This window comes from Procambarus clarkii, chromosome 66 (assembly GCF_040958095.1).
Source record: "Procambarus clarkii isolate CNS0578487 chromosome 66, FALCON_Pclarkii_2.0, whole genome shotgun sequence".
In the NCBI taxonomy this organism is placed as follows: domain Eukaryota; kingdom Metazoa; phylum Arthropoda; class Malacostraca; order Decapoda; family Cambaridae; genus Procambarus; species Procambarus clarkii.
In genome coordinates this window covers 4,543,414-4,569,190 of record NC_091215.1, presented here as the reverse complement: position 1 = coordinate 4,569,190, position 25,777 = coordinate 4,543,414, and the positions used below count along the sequence as shown (strand labels likewise).

General features: G+C 47.3%; 1 long non-coding RNA gene across 1 annotated transcript in view; it reads right to left on the bottom strand.

Moving 5' to 3' along the window:
- LOC138355095 (uncharacterized) overlaps positions 1-25,777 on the bottom strand; it is a 175,317-nt gene that overhangs the window by 118,617 nt on the left and 30,923 nt on the right. The window contains exon 2 of the long non-coding RNA XR_011223821.1: positions 10,848-10,872. This is a non-coding gene — a long non-coding RNA (uncharacterized lncRNA). The remainder of the gene's footprint in view (positions 1-10,847; positions 10,873-25,777) is intronic.

Sequence of the window (25,777 nt, the reverse complement as noted above, 5' to 3'; positions counted from 1 at the left end):
TGGCTGTCCTATAACTACCAAAGTTCTCAACATGCGGAAAGAATTAAATATACTTAGCATTCGAGATAGAATATTTGAAATTAATCTTATGATGGGACTAAAGCTGCTGCGTGATAACAAAAACAACATTGTGTCAGTTGCACTGTTAGAACACATACGAAATGGAACTAGCGAGTCTAAATGGATTCAAAGAACTGCCACTCATATTAAAATGATGGGGACTGCACGATGTATATACAGATGAAAGAGTACAGCACTTCCTTCCACCCTGGCAGATAGTACCTTTTGACATCCTGACCCCTGCATACCCCACCAAGAAACTAATCACAAGCAACCCTCATGCTCAGCTTGCTGCTAAATTAAGCACCATAGAGCACATTCACAATATACAAGCTGAAAACAACATTGCACAGACCATATACACTGACGGATCACTCAATACAGCTACAGGGAGGGCAGGAAGTGCTGTTATTGCTCATCAGCCCGATGGCAGCACAATTCAAAGAAATATCCGAATTAGTAACTGGGCGTCCACAATGCAGGCCGAGTTGGTAGCGATACTGGTAGCACTCGAAATTATTGACAACACTGAAGTAGACAGCTTAATTATTTCTGACTCCCTATCCTCACTACGAGCAATAAACAGTTTGCAATCAAGTAATAACGTGCTTGTCTTGGAAGCTAGACGTAGATATATAAGAATACTTAGCAAGAGGGTAAATATAAAAATGTTGTGGATTCCTTCTCACATTGGCATGCAGGAACATGACAAAGTTGACGCCCTTGCTAAGGCTGCAGTAAATAAAGACAGTATTAAACGGAATCTTGAGTTATCAAATAGGTCCCTTAAAAGTGTCATTAGACGAGAACTCCTGGATGGATTTGAAGAAAGTAGAACAGTGCAAACTGGAACTAGTAGGTCCATTGTTCATCACAATGAAATGTGTGAAGTAAAACATGTGTATGGGGCAAGTAACAAAGTCAGTAGACTAACAGATGTTGTCACAGCTCGTATAAGACTTGGCTACAAGTATCTCTGGCAGTTCGGCTTGTATAGGGATCTAGATGAAGTAAAGTGTAAAGTGTGTGGACATAGGCAGGGACACACACACTCGAACACTATATCTTGGATTGTTGTAAAATTGAGCCTTTTAGAGATAAATCTAAGCTCACTCTGTATGATATGGCAACCTATCTTATTACCATGGATAAATTACCTGAAATCCTTGCACTGTACCCACATTTCGCTACCAGTAGATGAACGACATATGAGATTCAGAAACAAGTAGTGTACTGTGAGGACTAATAATAAACAGAAGCTCCCCTATGACTCTGTAATATCCCCATTGGCCAAACTATTATGTATTAACGACAAGACCTACCATTAATGTATGATGACTTACTGTAAATATGTAGCTCTTGTAATAGCACTTTCTCTGTAACTAGCTGACATTGTATTTATAAGGTGTGAAGGATTGAAGAAATTGTTTATGTAATAATCTAAGATGAGGTCTGATAAAGACCTTTTGTGCCCTCTGTAATGCTTTTGCGCTACCGCTCACAGGATGAGTATGGGGTGCACAATAAACTAGCCGCCTTCGGCGGCAACAAACAAAGCAACCTGCGTCATACAGACCTATCTTCTTATTATTATGTCTTAGTAAATTCATGGAAAGATTAGCACATACTCGCCTCCAATGATAACTTGAGTATAATAATATTTTATCGTCACTTTAAGCTGGGTTTCGAACGCAATGTGTACAACTTGATCAAATTCTCTGCCTTGAACGTGAAATTCCCACCTCTCTTAGAGGTGTGAATTTTGGAAATCATGTGCGCAAGAGGAGCGGAACACTAAATCCGCAATCAATTTTCTATTGTTCTCTACCTAGACCTCAAAGGAGCTTTTGATAGCATTCCTCATACTTGCCTCTTGATAAAGCTTGCACGTTTAGGTGTACAGGGAAGATTACTTCCATGGCTACAGTCCTATCTCTGTACAGTCAGAGATAGGACTGTACAGAGATAGTCCTGGTATAGACCTCCAAACTCTATATGTTAGGCAGTTTTTAGATAGTATTTCAATACAAACGGGTGTCCCACAAGGCTCCATACTAAGCCCAACCCATTTTGCTGCATTCTTGGTAGATTTACCTAACACCCATCCTGTTCACCTATCAGTGTACGCTAACAATTTAACATTGTATTATTCAGACAATGCCCTACCTAATACAGTCTCAACAATGCAAACAGCACTTGACCACTTCATTACTTGGACACAACAATGGGGCCTCCAAGTTAGTACTACCAAAACCTATCAGATTTTCACTAAAAAAAAAGACGTGTTAATCTACCCAACCTCCTAAACAGATGACACAACCACTCCCACCTGGGGAGCACACCATAAAATTTTACACCGTTTCTATACAACCTACATTTTGCAGTTACCTGGACTATTGTTGCCAGGCATATGCGTCGACTGTGCCTACTAACCTACAGAGCCTTGAGGTCATACAAAACAATGCCATGCGACGCAATGCATTCCACTCGTATCCTCGGCCCTCACAAGCTTAGCCACCAGACGAGACACAATGTGTGCCAACTATCTGTCACTCTGTACCACTGCTCACCAGACACACCCATACAGATCAACAAGTGACATAACAGTCAAATGGCTAGTAAGAGTAAACAAGCCAGTGCAAAAGGTTGTGGGTGTAGTTCGTTTGTGACTAAGGCAATGTTAAGTGATAATGCGTCTAGCTTGGGCGAGTGGTGGACCCTCAGGCATCTGCTCTGCTGTGCGCCTCGTGGCCCATTGTCATGGTAACCCGGCATACCAACCTACTTCCTTGTGTGCTTGGTAATCCAAATGACCTCCAACCAATGGAACCAGAGTCAGTCTGGTTCCACTGGATGGAAAATTAGAAAGTGAGTGGCAGCTACATCAGTCACAACATGCTTCAAGAAATTCTAGGCATGCAGAATTTGCTGATGGGTAGGAGATAATTGGTAATAATGAGAGCAACACAGGAACCCGAGTGAAGAATGTGGAGGTGGGTGACGGTAGGACCACACAGCAAGGGGAACGGCCTCCTTAACAACTTCTCCAGAACATTATTGAACTCAGTCTGACCAAGTCTAACTTCTGCCTACATGTGTGTGTTACATAAGCAAGATGATGTCATCAGTCGGCTGGTTGAAGACGAGATTAGTAATATAGTTTTACCAGATATGTCATCAATCACCCTAGAAAATTTAAGGAGTATCTTGTTGCTAGTTTTTCAAGGGAGTTTTCTGTTAATAGAGCTGTTAATCGTGAAGGGGTCTACATGGCAAGACGGATAAACAAGGATAGTTAACCTCTCAAAAGAATCATTGTCTAGAAAGACAATGAACCTCATCAACAACATTGCTTCCTTGTAAGTTTCATCCAGCCAAGTTCTATTAGACCTTGGATATCCTCTCCTGTTATCTGTTATAATTGCCACGGTACTAATCATGTGTAAGTACTGTTGACGTGAATGTGTGTGCAGGTTCTGTGCTGACTGTTACGAACCTTACCTTCTGTGGAGGTTAAGTTTCAAGTATAAAATGTTGATGGACACAGTGGAGAATTTTGATAGGAAAATATCTACAGCTGATTTCCTGGAGGCCGCGAGTTACCAGTAATACTCCGCCCAGCAAAGTAGTACCTTCTCAGCTGGAGATTGTCAGGAATAATGTGAACTGAAATAATCCTAACTATGTGAGGGAAAAAATGTACTCCATCTCAAAGCATGCATGGAGAAATATGGTAAATAAAGTCAATAAAGGGTTTGGTTGCAAATGTAAAACAGAGTATTAAGGGGCGATGACGCAAGAGAGGTGGACGCCATCTTGACTGGAGGGGAGGTGTATACGTTGACGACCAGATCCTGCTATTTGAGGGGGATTTTCCGGCCATACAGTCAGGTAAGCCATCTTCGTATCTAAACAGGGTTGCAAGATATTGTAGAGTAGTTATGCAGACTTTGGAGATGTTCGTAAGAGAGAGTCCATGTTTCCTAGAGTGCAAAATGTGTGTGTCCATCGGTGGATAGCTCTGGTGGCTGTGTGCACGGTTCCAGGTTTGGGACGGAGAGCCTTAGAGTATCTAGAGCCCACATGGGGGGCTATATCACTCCAACTGACCATGTAATTGTAAGGATATTACCTTATTGAATATGTTTGTGTCTCTCTGCATATAAATTTGTGTCTATTACTAGGCTGTTTTACCTTACTCCTTGATTTGTCCTAGGCGCGAGTACAATCATCTATTCCCCTAGACAACATGTAAAGGTCCACCACCACTAAATTCTTAACAGGCCTCTGTGACACAGCTATGACAAAAGTTTTTGACACACGCCCTCGTGATACAAGACCACCAAGATATCGTGACCACCACGATACAAGACTGCGTCCTCACAAGAACCCCCCCTCCCTTATCTCTTAGGACAGTGAGGTAGCCTCTACTCTGGTCAGTGTGTCCCCAGTGTTTACTTGAAGGCATACATGTTTGGTATCATGACTGCACACAATGTTCAGTCTTCCCTAACTTATGTAGAAAGCCAGTGGTGTTTGGCCCAGCTGCACCAAGTACCCAGCAGGACGCTCCTGATATCAGCCCCAGTAAGCGGTTTCCAAGTATCGTCCAACTGAACCAAACAAAAATAATATAGGAATTGATTGGTTAAAGATGAAAACTACTGAATTTTGAAAATAAAATAACCATTAAATAAAAATCTGCTCATTGGTTGTGGAAAAGCGAGTCATGTTAGCGTAGTGGTAAAGTGAAGGCAGGATGGTAGACACCCCAGAGTTGCCAGGGCAGCATTGAGGTGAGATGGACAGCCTTCTCACTTCATGTGATTTTAATGAACTGTCGAACCTTCCCATCCGTAAGATTGATTTTACTTCCAAAAATGGTTTCAAGTTTATGAAAGTAGATATCAGTAAACCTCGGTTTATGGATAGTTTGGCTTTATTGAATGGTGGGTTAGACAAACTAGCCAAAGAACATATCAAGAATGGTAAACCTACCCGCTACACCTCTGTTTTGTTTGATGACGTCCCTGTAGCTGCCCACTATTTATTAAAGACTGGTAAGCAGATCTTCTGTTATGACTATATATCATCTTTGGATAAACTGAATGAACCTAATCTTCCTCCTCCTCAAGCATTCTATAATAGTTTATAGCACGAGACTGTGAGTCAAACAGATTACAACCAGGCTAAAAAGTCTTTAGATTGGCGAAATGCAAAACCATTGAGGATTACTTGTAGGTCTATTTGAAAGTGAATACTGGGCTTTTGTGTGATGTTTTATTGTATGGCGCAAAACATTGCCGGAGCCTTTCAAGTTGGACATTACACACTATGTCTTACTATCGAGTGTCACGTGGGATACTTTCTTGTTGAAAAGTCAAGTTGTCTTGGACTATTTATGATCCCAAATCGTACGATGTATTGTGTAAAATTAAAGATTCGGATTTACTTTGGTCGTAAGATGATTCACGAGAGTAGAAATTGAACATACAGGTGATGCCTCTCTAGCAATGATAAATATATTTTGTATTTAGATTTTAATAGTCAACAAGCCACTTGTATGGCAGAAATACTTCCCTAAGGTGGTATTAGACAATTTATCTGCTGCTGAACGTGATGATTTGCTCGAGCAAGGATTGGAGAATATTGCTTGTGAAGGGGATAAGAGTTATTGGGTCAAGTGTGATACTGAGCATGTCAAGCCTGAGGTGGCCCCATACACTGATTGAATTGAAATTGAAATTGAAATAAGTTTATTGAGGTAAAAATACACACAAAGGGATGAGGTAGCTCAAGCTATTCTCACCCCATTCAGTACAAACGTGTTAATATATACATATACACACATCACAAATAAACATATTACCAAACATTCTGAGAGGTAAACATATACATTTCCTCCTTCACAAGTAGTAGGTATCAGACGTACACACAAATACTTTTATGACCTAGGTATACTGTATAGACAATTTGCAAGACACCTGCAGATAATTCAACAAAAATACTACAATCTTGGTGCAAAATTCTTATATCTCTCAAGAATATCATCAACCTTTCCGTTGTGACACATCCAGGCTATTTGTTCAGGAACAGTCCTTATCTCAGTGTTTCTATATACATTAATCAACGGACAATCAAGAACATAATGGGCAAGGGTGTGAGGCCTCAACATACCACATAGTTTACACTTCATGTCATTATCATGAACATCTATCCCATATTCCCAGTAATATTTGTACCCAAGCCTGAGCCGCATGTACACAGAGTCACTCCAAGCATTTCTCCTTTTACCATAAGTGAAATGGGTGTTTTGACTCACATACATGTAGTGTTGCATGGTTTGACTTCTCTCATACATTATCTCTCTCCTCTCCACTCCCGCCTGTGCCTGAATATTTCTGATTTTGCTTCTTATTTGTCTCATTGTGAATTCACATTCAATGTCAACTTGTGGTTTTGATGTGGCACGTTTGGCCAAGTCATCCGCCACCTCGTTGAGCACTATTCCAACATGAGATGGAATTCCCAGGTGGAAACTGAGTGCCCAAAATGAGCCACAGAGATATTAGAAAGAACTTTTTTAGTGTCAGAGTGGTTGACAAATGGAATGCATTAGGGGGTGATGTGGTGGAGGCTCACTCCATACACAGTTTCAAGTGTAGATATGACAGAGCCCGATAGGCTCAGGAATCTGTAACACCTGTTGATTGACGGTTGAGAGGCGGGACCAAAGAGCCAGAGCTCAACCCCCGCAAACACAACTAGGTGAGTACAACTAGGTGAGTACATGAATTTCACACTATAACCTTTCAGCTGTATCTCAGTTTATTCTTCTCTTACAGTCCTCAACTATAGACATGAAGACTGGGTTTCGACTGTTTAAGGACTCCAGTGCTCCTCGGCTATCGACAAATACAAAAACATTTTTGTCGTCATGACGTACTTCCTCCAAACACGCCAGAATGGCCTGCAGTTCAGCTTGTGTGGATGATATATAATTACTAAGCCGGAGTTCAATTCTCCTGTCCACAGTCCCAAACTCCGTATAATCCCTTATTAGGACACCACACCCTGCCCTGCCATCCTCCGCCACCGACCCGTCACAATATACATGTAAACTGTTGCCTCTTGGTAACCGAGATATCATGCTTCCATACAAACACCGTAATTGTCCCAGTGATGATTTGCCCTTAACCCTTTCACATGCTAATATTACTACAGATCTGTTGTCTGATTACAGCAAACACATTATAAATACTGAAGATAGGTAACTTCCAAAGAAAAATGACACATTTATTGTATCCCACCTACCCCCAAAAAGATTACTCGATAAGTTTAGAATTGTTACAATTGCTCATGAAACTAGGATTGAAAATGTAGAGAATAAACGCAGTTTATGAATTCAGGCAGAGCAAGTACCTCAAAGAATTTGTCGAAACAAATATCCCAGAACGTACAAATACACCATGTTCTCTAGTCCAAAGCTTTCAAGCTCGTTAGGAATGCTCTCTATGGGAAGAGTTTAATGGGCGTGAGCAGATATTGTGGCCGCGAGTAGAGCAGTTAGGCCCAAGGTGAGATGGACCGATGAAGATTAACGCCTCAATGGAAGAAGTGAGGCTGGAAGGCAGACCCCAGACAACCGGGGAGGTATTAACCAGAGCCTGCAACAACACTTTCCTTTGCAAACTCTGGAGTCCATTAAGAGTTAAAGACGAAGGACGGAGTACAAAGAATTAGGGATGGAATACAGAAATCGTGAGGATGGCAAGGGCTCGGAGACTAATTCACTGTCTAACTCATACAGAGAGGACGAGCAGCCTAGCCCATTAGGGAATCATAGAGAGGCAATATGAGGGCGGCGGTGGGCGCTCCCGATGGCACTGAACTTGACATTTCCCCCCCCCCCCCTGATAGGACCCCCCCAGGAAGCTTCTTGGAAGGAAACTATGGTGGAATTCTTGCAGCTATTGCATCCTGGGGCCAGGAAACTGGATGGGGAGGAAGAATTCCTTGATGAAGCAATCACTGACTTGGTCAGTAATTATAAGATTATGATTATAGGCTATAACGTGGATAGGATCCTTGAGGGGCATGTTCTAGTGGTTACTTCTACCAAAAGATCTGGTGACCACGCACTGTGCCCTCGCCCTGCACATAGAGAGAGACCTCCACCAATAAATCGTGCCTATCCAACCCAATCTCCGACTGGACAAAAGAGGGTGCGAAGAGCACAGTACACTCTGTGTCAAAGACTGTACGAGAAGAACTGTTCCAAGGCTGCTGCGTGCGTCCTCTCAGGAGACTGGAAAGTATCCCCCCACTGAGGTGGAGCCAGCTCGTCTCTTTACATTCTGGGTGACACTCTTCTCTAGACCCACATCACCAGACCGCCGCCCAATTCGTGACCGTGATCCAGTCAACAACTGGGGACCACATAACACCAGAGGAAATCCTTGTTGCTCTCAAGGCTAGTAGCACTTCAGCTCCTGGCCCAGACGGTATTACTATACCTTTACTCAAGTCCATACCAATCAGGGTGTTTGCAAAGTTGTTTAACCTGAGGTTGGTCCACGAATCCCTGCCATTCCCTTTTCGTAAGAATAAGAAAGTGGTGATACCTTAGAAACCGAATCTAGAAACTCCTTCCCACTATCGCCCCATAACCATGTCATCTACGATAGCGAGGCTGTTCCACAAGATTCCGAGCAGCAGACTCTCCGAGGCAGTCAGGATCGACAGACGGCAGAATGTTTTCGTCCCCATGGTTGAGTGTCCTGAAAACCTGGTGATCCTGGATGCCTTTCCTAGTCGAGGCTCGTGCGCCTCAATCCCACCTGTGATCCCAGGCCACATTCCTCCCCCCTTGTGATCCCAGGCCACATCCCTTCCCTTGTGATCCCAGGCCACATTCCTTCCCCCTTGTGATCCCAGGCCACATTCCTTCCCTTGTGATCCCAGGCCACATTCCTTCCCCCTTGTGATCCCAGGCCACATTCCTCCCCCTTGTGATCCCAGGCCACATTCCTCTCCCCTTGTGATCCCAGGCCACATTCCTTCCCCTTGTGATCCCAGGCCACATTCCTTCCCCTTGTGATCCCAGGCCACATTCCTTCCCCCTTGTGATCCCAGGCCACATTCCTTCCCTTGTGATCCCAGGCCACATTCCTCCCCCCTTGTGATCCCAGGCCACATTCCTCCCCCCTTGTGATCCCAGGCCACATTCCTTGCCCTTGTGATCCCAGGCCACATTCCTCCCCCTTGTGATCCCAGGCCACATTCCTCCCCCTTGTGATCCCAGGCCACATTCCTCCCCCTTGTGATCCCAGGCCACATTCCTCCCCCTTGTGATCCCAGGCCACATTCCTCCCCCTTGTGATCCCAGGCCACATTCCTCCCCCTTGTGATCCCAGGCCACATTCCTCCCCTTGTGATCCCGGGCCACATTCCTCCCCCTTGTGATCCCAGGCCACATTCCTCTCCCCTTGTGATCCCAGGCCACATTCCTTCCCCTTGTGATCCCAGGCCACATTCCTTCCCCTTGTGATCCCAGGCCACATTCCTTCCCCCTTGTGATCCCAGGCCACATTCCTTCCCTTGTGATCCCAGGCCACATTCCTCCCTCCTTGTGATCCCAGGCCACATTCCTCCCCCCTTGTGATCCCAGGCCACATTCCTTGCCCTTGTGATCCCAGGCCACATTCCTCCCCCTTGTGATCCCAGGCCACATTCCTCCCCCTTGTGATCCCAGGCCACATTCCTCCCCCTTGTGATCCCAGGCCACATTCCTCCCCCTTGTGATCCCAGGCCACATTCCTCCCCCTTGTGATCCCAGGCCACATTCCTCCCCGTTGTGATCCCAGGCCACATTCCTCCCCTTGTGATCCCGGGCCACATTCCTCCCCCTTGTGATCCCAGGCCACATTCCTTCCCCTTGTGATCCCAGACCACATTCCTTCCCCTTGTGATCCCAGACCACATTCCTCCCCCTTGTGATCCCAGGCCACATTCCTCCCCCTTGTGATCCCAGGCCACATTCCTTCCCCTTGTGATCCCAGGCCACATTCCTTCCCCCTTGTGATCCCAGGCCACATTCCTTCCCCTTGTGATCCCAGGCCACATTCCTCCCCCTTGTGATCCCAGGCCACATTCCTCCCCCTTGTGATCCCAGGCCACATTCCTTCCCCTTGTGATCCCAGGCCACATTCCTCCCCCTTGTGATCCCAGGCCACATTCCTTCCCCTTGTTATCCCAGGCCACATTCCTCCCCCTTGTGATCCCAGGCCACATTCCTCCCCTTGTGATCCCAGGCCACATTCCTTCCCCCCTTGTGATCCCAGGCCACATTCCTTCCCCCTTGTGATCCCAGGCCACATTCCTTCCCCCCTTGTGATCCCAGGCCACATTCCTCCCCTTGTGATCCCAGGCCACATTCCTTCCCCCTTGTGATCCCAGGCCACATTCCTCCCCCCTTGTGATCCCAGGCCACATTCCTTCCCCCCTTGTGATCCCAGGCCACATTCCTTCCCCAAACATCACAAGGGGGAGGAATGTGGCCTGGGTCTGAGAACCACTGAACTAGAAGTTAATGTCACAATTTAATTTACTTAACTTGTTCTGGACTGAATAAAGAAAATTGAATATACAGATGAACAATGTTGCCGTTACTCAAGTTCTTCACACAATAACCTGCACCACACACTTAATGTTCACATGAGCAAGACAGTCCACTGGGGTTAAGGTCCACGTAGGAATATGAAACAATAAGCTGCAGCAACACTCACCTCTGTCTTACCTACACCGTCCTCCCTGAAAATATAAAATGATCATAACTAAATATATTATAGTTCGATTACATTTGAATTGTAATTACTAAGGCTGGTTTTGCTGGGCTTCCAGTCCCCGCAGAGAACCGCACCTCGTGACAATGTGTTTCATTAGCTATTGTTCAACACTGTTCTTTCCTGATAAACAACACCACTACACTCCAGTAACTTGCCGCTCCATAAGACCAGGAACAGTGCTCCATAAGACCAGGAACAGTGCTCCATAAGACCAGGAACAGTGCTCCATAAGACCAGGAACAGTGCTCCATGAGACCAGGAATGTGCTCCATAAGACCAGGAACAGTGCTCCATAAGACCAGGAACAGTGCTCCATAAGACCAGGAACAGTGCTCCATAAGACCAGGAACAGTGCTCCATAAGACCAGGAACAGTGCTCCATAAGACCAGGAACAGTGCTTCATAAGACCAGGAACAGTGCTCCTCGCCCACCACCACAGTCCAGTAACTCACCGCTCCATAAGACCAGGAACAGTGCTCCATAAGACCAGGAACATAGTGCAAGCTTAAACTCACTCTTTCTCTCTCTCTCTCTCTCTCTCTCTCTCTCTCTCTCTCTCTCTCTCTCTCACTCTCTCTCTCTCTCTCTCTCACTCTCTCACTCTCTCACTCTCTCACTCTCACTCACTCACTCACTCACTCACTCACTCACTCACTCACTCACTCACTCACTCTCTCTCTCTCACTCTCACTCTCTCTCACTCTCTCACTCTCTCACTCTCTCTCACTCTCTCTCTCACTCTCTCTCTCACTCTCTCTCTCACTCTCTCTCTCACTCTCTCTCTCTCACTCTCTCTCTCAATCTCTCTCTCTCAATCTCTCTCTCTCAATCTCTCTCTCTCAATCTCTCTCTCTCACTCTCCCTCTCTCACTCTCTCTCACTCTCTCTCTCTCTCTCTCTCTCTCTCTCTCTCTCTCTCTCTCTCTCTCTCTCTCTCTCTCTCTCTCTCTCTCTCTCTCACTCTCTCTCTCTCTCACTCTCACTCTCTCTCACTCTCTCTCACTCTCTCTCACTCTCTCTCACTCTCTCTCTCTCACTCTCTCTCACTCTCTCTCTCTCTCACTCTCATTCTCTCTCACTCTCTCTCACTCTCTCTCACTCTCTCTCACTCTCTCTCTCTCACTCTCTCTCACTCTCTCTCACTCTCTCTCTCTCACTCTCTCTCACTCTCTCTCTCTCTCACTCTCTCCCACTCTCACTCTCTCTCTCTCACTCTCTCTCACTCTCTCTCTCTCTCTCACTCTCTCTCACTCTCTCACTCTCTCTCTCTCACTCTCTCTCTCACTCTCTCTCTCACTCTCTCTCTCACTCTCTCTCCCCCTTCAGAAGACAGCGAGTCACTGAGGGGTGATGTCTCTGATTGGCGAGGCATCACCAGTGGAGTCCCACAGGGTTCAGTCCTTGAACCTATACTGTTTCTGATATAAGTAAATGATCTCCCAGAGGGGATAGAATCGTTCCTCTCATTGCTTGCTGATGATGCAAAAATTACATGGAGAGTTTAAAGAGAGGAGGAGAATATGAGGCTATAAGATGGCCAACACAGACTGAGTGAATGGTCCAACAAATGGCTACTAAAGTTCAGAGTAAATATAAGGTAATGAAACTAGGCGGTGGAAACAGGCTAGACACAGGATACAGAATGGGAGATGAAGTCCTTCATGGAAACGGACAGAGGGAAAGATCTAGGAGTTGATATCACACCAAACCTGTCTCCTGAAGCCCACATAAAAATAATTACATTGGCGGAGTATGCGAGGCTAGCTAGCATCAGAACAACCTTCAAGAACCTGTGAAGGGAATCATTCAGAACCTTGTATACCACATAAGTAGGACCAATGCTGGAGTATGCGGACCCCAGCACGGAGCCCGTACCTTGTCAAGCACAAGACGAAGCTGGAAAAAGGTCAGAAGTACGTAAGTAATTATCAAAAGAAGGCACCAAACCGGGAAGGCTATGTACCACCATCAAATGCGCAAAATAATCAGAGGGCGCTAAATATCACCAAGGATGCCAATACGAGAACAAAAACGCATAAGGCGAACGATATCAAAAGTATCCGAGTCACCAAGAATTCTATTGAGGGACAGGTGACCGCGAGGGGCGGTCGGAAAGCAAGACACACGCTCGTCCTGGAAGTCAGGACATTCAAGAAGGACATGCACGACCGTAAGAGGGACAATGCAACTAGGACAATAAGGAGCAGGGCGGCGCTCCATCAAGTGACCATGGGTTAAGCGAGTATGGCCAATACGCAACCTCGCCAGAGCCGTTTCCCATCGCCGGTTACGGTGGTAGGAGGACGGCCACGAGGAAACACAACATTTAAGAGCACGTAGTTTGTTACCAGTAACAGACAACCAAGAAGCCTGCCAACGGGTAAGGACGGAGGAATGGATAACCGGGTAAAAGTCGGAATATGGAATACCTTTACGAGAGATAGGACAAGAGCGGACAGCTTCCTTGGCAGCAGCATCCGCACGCTTATTTAAAGACACACCAATATGGCTGGGAACCCAACAAAACTCAACCGACTTAAATTTACTGTGAACAAGAAACAGCCAATGCTGGATCTCGACAACTACTGGATGAACCGGATTAAAGGACCCGAGAGCCATGAGGGCACTACGAGAGTCAACAACAACTACAAAGGAGGACTGACAACGAGAAAGCAGGTGACGAAGAGCATAGAGAATAGCATAAAGTTCCACTGTAAAGATGCTAGTCTCCGGAGGTAAGCGACACATATAAGTGTGATCAGGAAAAACAACAGAGTAGCCAACACCGTCCGCCGACTTAGACCCATCGGTGAAGACAGAAACGGAGCGGGAGTGAGAAGAAAAGTGCTCAAGGAAAAGGCGTTTTAGAACCGTAGGAGGGGTAAAAGCTTTAGTGATACGGGTCAAGGAAGTTCAAAACCGCGGAAGAGGGACTCTCGACGGGGGCAAAGAAGGAACAACACGAGGAGAAACATTAGAAATACGAACGGAAAGAGAATCCTAGAGGCGAGATAACCGGACAGAAAGAGGGAGGTGGTGAAGAGGAACAGGAACCGCAGGAGGGGTAAAAGTTAAAGCACGACAGAGGCGAGAGGAAGGATGTTGTAAGGACCGCGCTAGATAGCGAAGACAGTAGCGATCACGGCGGTCCTGGAGAGACAGGAAGCCAGTGCGCCTATCTGCTCTCCAAGAAGTATGGGACAAGACCCGAAGGAGGGTAAGGGCCTTAGAGCACTCAACACGGAGGTAAGAGATATGGGGAGACCAAGACAAACGAGTGTCAAGGAATAACCCCAAAAGCTTTGCGGAATCTTTGTATTCAAGGGGATGACCATAAAGTGACAAAGAGGGACGAAGAACAACCCGTTTCCGCGTAAAAGTCATGGCACAAGTCTTAGAAGTAGAGAACTTGAAGCCATGATCGATGGCTAAAGACGACACAGCATCAGTTGCAAGTTGAAGGAGAGGCGAATCATCACCCTGACAGCAAAGGGTAAGATCATCGACATAGAGAGCGGAGAAGACACCAGAAGGAAGAGAAGAAAGAAGACCATTGAGGGCAACCAGAAAAAAGAGTAGTGCTCAGAACACTACCCTGGGGCACACCTTCGTATTGCTGAAAAGAGGCAGAGAGCGCGGTACCAAGGCGCACCCGAAAGGAACGACGGGAGAGGAAGCTGCGGAGAAAGAGAGGGAGATGACCACGAAGGCCAAAAGAATGAAGTTGAGATAGAATATGATATCTCCAAGTGGTGTCGTAAGCCTTTTCCAGGTCAAAAAGGACGGCAACAACGGAGGTCTTCGCAGCAAAAGCAGTACGAATATAGACCTCCAAGTTCACCAGGACATCTGTCGTGCTGCGGCACTTGCGGAAACCAAATTGAGAAGGGGAGAGGAGGTGATGGTGTTCCAGGAACCACATCAGACCATCGGGAACGAATTTACCCGCTATCTTGCGGATACGCTTCCAGATCTGGGCCAGAGGAGTTTCGGACGTAATTGTTGAGACATAAGATGCCCAACGTTCACGTTTAGCCGTATGGATGGCCCTACGGGCCACCTCACTCGCTTTCCGAAAGAAAAGAAAAGAATCGGTCGTCTGCCTACGGCGGTGCCTCTTCCAGGCTGCACGCTTACAGCGGACAGCCCGAGCACAGTCCGCATTCCACCAGGGAACGCACTTCTGTGGACCCCGAGAGGAAGAGCGAGGAATAGAGCGGAGGGCAGCGTTGAAGACAGTGTCATGAAAAAGGAGGAGAGCGCGAGAGAGAGGCAGAAGGGAGAGGTCAGAGAGAGTAGCACTGAGGGAAAATAGGGTCCAGTCCGCCTTAGCAAACTGCCACCTAGGGAAAGAGAGGGAAGGGCGAAAAGAGAAAAAGGAAACAAGGATGGGGAAATGATCACTTCCATGGAGGTCATCAAGAACCTGCCACGTGAAATCTAAGTAAAGAGAAGAAGAGCAGAGAGAAAGATCAAGACAAGAAAGGGTGCGAGTCCAAGAGTCCAAATGAGTGGGCTCACCAGAATTCAGAAGAGACAGGGAAGAAGAGAGGAGAAACGGCTCAAGGAGGCGACCCTGGGTATTCGTCAGAACGTCACCCCAAAGAGAATGACGACAATTGAAGTCACCCAGCAGGAGCACAGGCTCCGGCAAGGAGTCTAGGAGGTGTTTCAAATCAGGAAGAGAGAGCGGGACACTCGGGGGGAGATAAATGGAACAAACAGTGTACCATTTCCCCACAAAGATACGAGCAGCAGAACAATGGAGAGGCGAAGGAAAAAGTAAAGGAACAAAGGGAACATCAGCACGAATCAAAAGAGCAGAAGAATTAGGAGCCCCAGCAACAGCTGGGGGGGGGGGGGGAGAAAGAATAGCCACGAAAACGACCAGGACGAGCACCAAGCATCGGCTCCTGGAGACAGACACAAAGGGGCGAAAACCGCGAAATCAGAAGTTGGAGTTCGAGGAAATTGGCGTAATAACCTCGAACGTTCCATTGAAGAATGGACAACGGCGAGAAGAGAAAGGACAAAAACAGAGAACAAGGAAGAAACAAAGGCGAAAGAGCAACAGAGCACGTTAAAGAATATCAGGGTCAGCAAAGTCAGGGTTAGGGGGCATGGGTAAACTGAGCAAAGACGGAGGGAAGGGAAGGAAACGGGAGAACAGATCAGAGGTGGGCGGGCGGGGTCCGGAGGAGGAGGAGGAGGAGACAACGGAGAGGAGCAGGCAAGGACAGCAGCAGGAAGAGGAGGGGTAGAAAGAGGGGAGCGTACCTCAGCAAGGGCAGCAACTGAGAGGGAAGCGGGGGCTAAAGAAACCTCCATAGCAGGAACAGGGGGCGCAACCACCGAAATGGGAGGGGAAGGAGCGAGAGAGGCAGAAGTAGGGGCCGAGGAAGAAAGCGAAACCTTCTTACCAGCCGGGGAGGAGGAAGGAGAGGAGCCAGGTTTACGCTTCTGACGTAAAGAGACAGGTGTCCCAGCAACCACGTACTGGGGAACGGATTCTAGCGTCTCAACAGGAGAAGCTGAACGAGAGCACACATGACGGCCGTTTGGAGAGCGATGGACATCAGCCCGCACCGACAGGCGGCGGGGAGAGTCAAGAGACGGAAGGGAAGGATGGGAAGGAGGAACGGAGGGAGACGAGGAAGAAGACACAGGAGACACGACAGACCGGGTAGAAAGAAGGGGAACCCCAGACAGAGGACCAGGAGGAGGATCCTTCGGGAGAGAACCCAAAGAAACAGAGGAGGGGGCAGTGGGCGCATCAGGGTCCAAGGCCCGGAAACGGTTGTGAGTCTGAGGAAGGCGGGAAGGACGAAGAGAGGAAGAGCGCAACAAGCGAGCATAAGAGATATTAGCATAAGGCGGGAGCCGGCGAACCTGGCTTCTCGCCTCAGGAAAAGATAAACGCTCCCGGAGCTTCAAGTTGAGGACGGCTGCCTCAAGCTTGTAATGGACACACGCACGGGAGAAGGAAGGATGGGCCTCACCGCAGTTGAGGCAACGAGCCTGGGGAGAAGTGCACTCCGACTTAGAGTGACCTTCGCCACCACACAAAGGACAGAGAGAGACAGTCCCGGAGCAGCGAAGGGCACCATGCCCAAACCTCCAGCACTTGTTGCAGAGCCGAGGAGAAGGAATGTACTCCTGGACAGAGCACCTGGCACCAGCAAGAATGACAGAGGATGGAAGGGTCCTACCATCAAAGGTAATCTTCACAACCCGGAGGGGTTGACGGCGACTACCACGAGGGGGACGAGTAAACGTGTCCATCTGGAGAATAGAATGGCCCTGGGCAGGAAGGATATGTCGAATATCGTCGTGGCAGTCGCGCAGGTCCCGAACACCGGTCGCAACATGGGGCAGGAGCAAAATAGTGCCAACACTGGCATTCAACTGAGCGTTCTTCGAGACCCGAACAGGGGTCTCGCCAAGGCAGGATAAGGCAGCCAAGCGGGAAGCAGCATCCTGAGAAGGAGCAGCAACGACACATGTACCGAGACGAGTGGGGTTGAAAGTAATGGAGGCATCCACGGAATCAACGAGATGTCGATGGAGGGAGAAATCGTCAGGAGGCGCAGAATCAAGAGATAAAAATATTTGGCCCACGAAGCGGGACCAAACAAGGCTTGATAGGTAGCAGAACTGGAAGGAATCGAGCGAGGGCGGCCGTGACGAGGACGGCTGTGAGAACCCCCAGAGAGAGAGAGGGGTTAAAAGGCGCAGTAGTTACAACTAGAGAAGGAGCCGCGCCAGGGGACGAGGTAGTCACCACTGGGGGCTTGGGGCTCGACCCAACCATAGAGGAGGGAGGGGAGCCAGGGGAAGGAGTCAGAGAGGCCAAAGGAGGAGCAAGGTCGGGGCCCAATGCAGCGGAGGCTACAGAGCCCGGTCTTCCAAGACAGGCCGACTCGGGGGCTTGGTCGCCCACCCCACGAACCTGAGAGGGTAAACCAGAAACAGCCGAAACAGGGGTCATCATCATTACGAAAAGAAGAATTCATTCACGAATGTGCCCCCACACCCACCACGGAGCCACAATTAGAGGCAGGACACCCAACAAGAAGCTATCGCCGATCTTGCCGGGGCCTCCTAGGGGTGCGTCATGAGTATACGCCCCACAAACGCCACCTTAAGAAACCGACAGTCCGTCGAGATCGGGTTCAGTGACGAAGGTGGGATTGACAATAAAAGGTTCCCCTCGCTCTCGACGTCGGGTACTACAGTTCTACGGGTGCAAGAGTATGCCTCCTCAAGCACCCGGGCGTCAAAATAGAAGAAGTCCAAGGGAAGAACCAGAACGAGCAAAAGGTCGGCAGGAAACGGCAAGCAGATAGGAGAAGAGGGGGGAGAAAAACGAAACAGAAGGAAAAGGAAGAGGTGCCCAGCAGAATTGGAGAGGACGGCAGCAGGAGCACAAGGCTAGAAAAGGACAGAGGACTGTCCCAAGGAGCATCACACTCCGGCAGCCGCCCACTAAGCCCCCACACGGCGACAACGAGCTGAGCGAGGAGGGGGAAAAAGGTCAGAAGTATGCCACTAGGCTAGTCCTAGTGGCATATGCATCTCACGACACTGGAAGACAGAAGAGTAAGTTGAGACATGATCAGTATCTACATAATTCTCAAAAGAGTTGACAGGGTAGATATGGATAAAAAATTTAACACGGGTGGTACGCAAACAAGGCAACAGAGGTGGAGACTGAATACTCAAATGAACCACAGAGATGTTAAACTTTTTCAGTGTGAGTAGTTAACAAGTGGAATGCATTAGGCAGTGATGTGGTGGAGGCTGACTCCATACACTGTTTTAAATGTGGTGGAGGCTGACTCCATACACTGTTTTAAATGTGCGAACAAGCCTGAATGGTCCCCAGGACATATGCAACTGAATGTATATATGAATAAATGTATATATGAAAGAGCCCAGTAGACTCAGGAATCTGTACATCAGTTGATTGATGGTTGAGAGGCAGGACCAAAGACCCAGAGCTCAACCCCCGCAAGCACAACTAGGTGAGTACACGCGCAGGCGCGTGCACACACAAATAGGTAAGTACACACACACACACACACACACACACACACACACACACACACACTCTCCACAGTCATGTGGGAGGGTCGGGGGTTTGTGCGCTACACAATATTACTGAATATTTTCGGGCATATTAGGAATACAGTGTTGGATCACGGATCTAGGTTATCACAAAGTATACAAACACCCATAGGAAAAAAAGATACAATGATATCACTAGAACTTTGGTGTTAAACAGAAAAATCACCAGCACCAGGCCACCAGGTTATACAGTGTGGAGGACAGGACAAGATCACCAGCACCAGACCACCAGGTTATACAGTGTGGAGGACAGGACAAGATCACCAGCACCAGGCCACCAGGTTATACAGTGTGGAGGACAGGACAAGATCACCAGCACCAGGCCACCAGGTTATACAGTGTGGAGGACAGGACAAGATCACCAGCACCAGGCCACCAGGTTATACAGTGTGGAGGACAGGACAAGATCACCAGCACCAGGCCACCAGGTTATACAGTGTGGAGGACAGGACAAGATCACCAGCACCAGGCCACCAGGTTATACAGTGTGGAGGACAGGACAGGAGGACCCGCCGGAGAAACTTGCCTAGGTGTGCTTGTGGAGAGGAGTTGCTTGTGAGAACTGTTAAGTGCCTCTCAATTGACATCAACAGTGTGCAGGATTTATATAATATATCGTAATCACTAATGCATTCTCATTCAATAATAGAAGTTAATAGTAAACTTGAAAGTGTAGGGCATTGAAGGAACCTCACTCGTGAGCTCAATTGAGAACTGAATAACGTATTAATCCCAGGGAACGCCCCCCCCCCCTCCGCTGTAAGCTATAGGTACACACACACACACACACACACACACACACACACACACACACACTACTACTACTGGACCTTAGTGAATCACCACGTGGGAGGTGACAACCGATCACCTCGTCATCCAGACATCGTTATTCATCTAGTTGTGCGAGCGGAAGGCTGACTGGTAGGTACCCCTCTCTGGTCAATTATTCAGGTGTACGGAAATGAGGTAAAATATTATCAAATTCTTGTTCAGTATATTATATATATTTAAAATCTTAAAGTGGCTCCTTTTGGGTAGAGGTTGACACTTACGGGACTCTCGTGGCACACGCACGCATGCACATGTACATATGCATGCACACAAGCACACACATGCAAAAACGCACACGCAAAAACACACACACACACATGCTCGGACACACACAAACGTTCAGTCAGGGTAGAAATGATTAACACCTTTTGTGGAAAGGGGATAAGAACCTCACTCATATTCCACCCCCTCTCTTACCCCCCCCCCCCATCTCACTAACCCAATACACTCCCCCCCCCCCCCACGACTGACCACAAATACACGCACACATACACACCTGACCAGAAGTGACCATCTTTGCCCCCTCCCACACCCCAGTTACCCATGCGTCCCCCATAAACACTCTCCCCCTCTCCCGCTCGCTCCCTCTCCCTCTCTCTCTTTCCCAATCTCCCTCTCTCCTCTCTCCCTCTCCTACCTCACTATCCCTCCCCTCTCTCCCTCTCCTCCCTAAACCTCCCTCGCTCTCCCTAAGCCTCCCTCGCTCTCCCTAAACCTCCCTCGCGCTCCCTAAACCTCCCTCGCGCTCCCTAAACCTCCCTCGCTCTCCCTAAACCTCCCTCGCTCTCCCCCTCTCCTTCCTCTCTCTCTCCCTCTACTTTCTCTCTCCCTCTACTTTCTCTCTCCTTCCTCTCCCTCCCTCTTTGCCCACATGCTCATACACTCCCTCCCTCCCTCCCTCCCATCTGATCACCTGACCTGAAGTGACATCTATGCCCCCCCCATCCCCCCAGTTTCCCAGGCATCCCCTCCCCTACAAACACACACACACACACAAACACACACACTCTCTCTCTCTCTCTCTCTCTCCCCCCCCCCCCTCCCCACTTGCCCTCCTCTTGACAAATCCTATCACAGCATTACAGGAACAGGGGGCAAGCATGATGGCCCAAGGAAACAGGGGAACAGGGAAAAGTCAGGGTGATGAAATGAAGGAAATGTTCAACCAGTTTGTGGAAAAATAAAGAGTGAGATGCAGGGAATGATGCAGGAAATGAAGAATGAAATAAGCAACCTGAAAAGAGAGCTGACAGCAGCAAAAGAGGAGATTAGAACCCTCAAAGAGAACAGTGTTGATGCTGAGACTCAGATAATCATCCTAGGGGGAGGCTGAAATAGTATACCGGAAGAGAATGTCACTATAAAAGCAACATTTGCAGAAATGCTCAAAAAAAATAACTCTGAAGTAATGTCCACAATGATGGAGGTGGCCATGAAAGCAGCCACCCCACAGGAAGCTGCACACTCCACTAGCCAGTTGCTGGAAGAAAAAGATCATTGGTAGCTGTGGGTATTAAAGAGCAGGAAGGTTCTAATAGGAGAGAGTGGAATGATAAGGACAACACGGCAGTGAATGAAATAATGAAGACACTAGAGATGGAAGGGGCTGAGCATAGCATTGAGAAGGTTTTCAGGTTAGGCTGGTACAACAAAGACCGAGATCATGTGTTAAAGATAGTGTTTGCAAACAAGAACACAAAGGAGTTGATTCTAACAAGGAAAAGCTGCCTGCAACATGTGGGAGAATTAAAAAAAGTATTCCTCCAGAGGGACATGATGAGGGGGAGGAGAGAGCCATGGCGGCAGAAGCAAGGAAGAGGCGCAGGGCGAGAGGGGAAAACCAGGAACTCTCGGCTCCCAACACATCATCCCAAGGAGTAAGGGGGGAACCCACAACCAGCTACCCAGTAACACCAGAGGGGAGGGCAACCACACCACCCTCTGCATAGAAAACCCCCCCTACCCCAAACCCTCCCTGCCCCCACTCAAATGCTCAGCCAAATCTCCCTCTCCCCCCACACCCCAGTCCCACGTTGCTACCCCTCCCCTCCTCCCACCATGCCCCCTCCCCCTTTTCCTTCCAGTCCTCCCTCCCCCTTCATCCCATACCCTCTCTGTCCCCCCCCCTACACTTCACTTGATCCCCCCCCACCTGCCCCTCACCCAAGTTACACCTGAGACCCTGTTATCCACCTCACAATTCCTTACACCCATGGAACAGCTTCCCCCACCAGCAGAACACTCACCAAGGAGGCGATTTGAGAAGGGACAGAAGAAAGTGAGCCTCAGGGCAATGTACACTAACATAGATGGAATTATAAATAAAGGAAATGAGCTTGGAGAATGGGTACTAGAGGAAACCCCAGACATAATAGCACTCACAGAAACAAAGCTAACGAAAACCATAACAAATGCAGTGTTCCCACAGGACTATTATGTTATGAGGAAAGAGAGGGAAGGAAGAGGTGGTGGTGGTGTAGCTCTGCTGGTAAGAAATGGCTGGGACTTTGAAGAGATGGTTATTCAGGGCTGTGAGGGTTTCAATGATTACATAGCAGGTACCATAACAACTCTAGGACAAAAAATTATAGTCGTAGTCATATATAATCCACCACCAAATGACAGAAGACCCAGACAGGAATAAGATAGAAACAACATGGCCACCATTAACATAAGAGAGAGAGCAGCTTCTGTTGCCAACAGGAATAGATCTGGATTACTAATCATGGGGGACTTCAACCACGGGAGAATAGACTGGGAGAACTAGGATCCGCATGAAGGACCAGAAACATGGAGAGCTAAACTGCTGGACGTGGCAACAAGACACTTTCTACAACCCGTTCTCACAATTTCGTATAGTCAATATTGACTTATTAAATAAGTGCATAGGTGACATACTAAACATAATAGATACACTTAAAAAGCTTCATAGAAAACACCGACCTTACCTAACCTTGTTAGTATGTTAAGATAAGCATCTTATAGCTTCGTAATTACAATTGTTACTTAACCTATTATAGGTATAGGTTAAGTAATAATTGTAATTGTGAAGCAATAAGATTCTTATCTTAACATACTAATAAGGTTAGGTAAGGTCGGTCGGTGTTTTCTATGAAGCTTTTTAACGGTATCTATTATGTTTAGTATATTACCTATGCACGTAGTTAATAAGTCAATATTGACTATACGAATTTGCGAGAACGGGTTGCTTTCTAAGCCAGCACATCAAGGAACCAACAAGAATGAGAGAAGATGAACCAGCCATGCTCGATCTGATATTTACCCTAGATGAGTGGGATATACGGGAAGTTAATTAAGATGGAAGCACCCTTGGGAATGAGTGACTACAGTGTATTAAACTTTGAGTACCTGGTAGAGCTATGAATTATTTCCCCCCAAAAATAACTAGGAAACAAAAGACTGGCTTACCGGAAGGGAAAATATGACATGAGATGAGATGTTTCCTAAGGAAAATACCTTGGGACACAGACCTTACAGCTAAGTCTGTACAAGATAAGATGGACTATGTAACACAAAAGTGTCAGGAGGCAGTAATCAGGTTCATCCCGTCCCAAAGGGAAAAATCCGAGAGGAAAAAGAAGAATCCGTGGTATAATAGGGCATGTATGGAAGCAAAGGACTGAACAATAGGGCATTGAGGAACTTCCGGAATAACATAATACCAGAAAGCAGAGAGAGATACCAGAGAACCAGAAATGAGTATGTTAGGGTGACAAGAGAAGCAGAGAAAAATTATGAAAATAATGTATCAAACAAAGCAAGGACTGAACCAAAGCTACTCCATAGTCACATCAGAAGGAAAACAACAGTGAAAGAACAGGTATTGAAACTTAGAACAGGCGAGGACACGTATACAGAGAATGACAGAGGTGTGTGAAGAACTCAACAACAGGATCAAAGAGGTCTTCACAATAGAATAAGGTGAGGTCACTGAGCTAGCAGAAAGGGAAGTAAACCAGGCAACCTTGGAAGGGTTCGAAATTACGAGTGAGGAGGTCAAGAGACACCTGGTGGATCTGGATGTTAGAAAGGCTGTTGGTCCAGATGGGATCTCGCCATGGGTACTAAAAGAGTATGCAGAGGCACTTTGCTTGCCACTCTCCATAGTGTATAGTAGAGCACTGGAGCCAGGAGACCTACCAGAAATATGGACGACGGCGAATGTGGTCCCAATATACAAAAAGGGCATCAGGCAAGAGGCACTGAACTACAGGCCAGTGTCCTTAACTTGTATACCATGCAAGGTGATGGAGAAGATTGTGAGAAAAAACCTAGTAACACATCTGGAGAGAAGGGACTTCGTGACAAATCGCCAACATGGGTTCAGGGAGGGTAAATCTTGCCTTACAGGCTTAATAGAATTCTACGACCAGGTGATAAAGAGTAAGCAAGAAAGAGAAGGCTGGGCGGACTGCATTATTTTTTGGATTGTCAGACAGCCTTTGACACAGTCCCTCATAAGAGGCTGGTACATAAGCTGGAGAGAAAGGCTGGAGTAACTGGCAAAGTGCTCCAGTGGATAAGGGAATACCTAAGCAATAAGAAGCAGAGAGTTACAGTGAGGGGTGAGACCTCAGATTGGCGTGAAGTCACCAGTGGACTCCCACAGGGCTCTGTACTCGGTCCTATCCTGTTTCTAATATACGTAAACGATCTCCTGGAGGGTATAGACTCATTCCTTTCAATGTTTGCCGACGATGCCAAAATTATGAGAAGGATTAAGACAGAGGAGGACTGCTTGAGGCTTCAAGAAGACCTAGACAAACTGAAGGAATGGTCGAACAAATGATTGTTAGAGTTTAACCCAAGCAAATGTAATGTAATGAAGTAGCTGTGGGGAGCAGGAGGCTAGTTACAAGGTATCATTTGGGAGATGGAATTCTTCGAGACAGAGAGAGAAGGACCTGGGGTTTGATATTACGCCAGACCTGTCCTTTGAAGTCCATACCAAGAGGATAACATTTGCAACATATGCCAGGTAGGCTCACATAAGAACGGCAATTAGACACTTGTGTAAGGAATAAGGAATCAGAACTTTGTATACTATGTCAGACCAATCCTGGAGTATGCAGCACCAGCATCGAGTCCATATCTAGTCAAGCATAAGACACCTGCTTGATGGGGTTCTACTCCCCAACCCGGAAACTGGAAATGCTTCAAAGGTTTGCCACCAGACTAGCACCCGGGCTGAGAGGTATGACCTACGAGGAGAGACTACGGGAATTAAACCTCACGACGCTGGAAGACAGAAGAGTTAGGGGGGACATGATCACCACGTACAAGATTCACAGAGGAATTGACAGGGGTAGATAATGAACAGGGTAGATGGGAGACTTCAACCACGGGAATATAGATAGGGAGAACAGGGACCCACATGGAGGACCGGACACATGTAGAGCTAAGCTGCTGGACGTGGCAACAAACTTTCTAAGCCAACACATCAAGGTACCGACAAGAATGAGAGGAGAGGATGAACCAGCTATTCTTGATCTGATATTTACCCTAAATGAGTCGAATATAAGGGAAGTCAAGTTGGAAGCCTCCATGGGAATGAGTGATCACAGTGTATTGATCTTTGAGTACCTCGTAGAGCTAGGATTTATCTTCCACAAAAAATAACCAGGAAAAAATGGGCTGGCATACCGAAAGGGAAATTCTGAGGGGATGAGAACATTCCTAAGGGATATACCATGGGACACAGAACTCATAACTAAGTCCGTACAAGACATGGACAATGTCACCCAAAAGTGTTAAGAGGCAGTAAACAGGTTTATCCCGGCTCGAAAAGGAAAAAAACGAGAAACAAAAGAAACCGTAGTTTAATAGGGCATGCATGGAAGCAAAGGAACTGAACAAAAGGGCGTGGAGGAACTTCCGAAATAACAGCAGA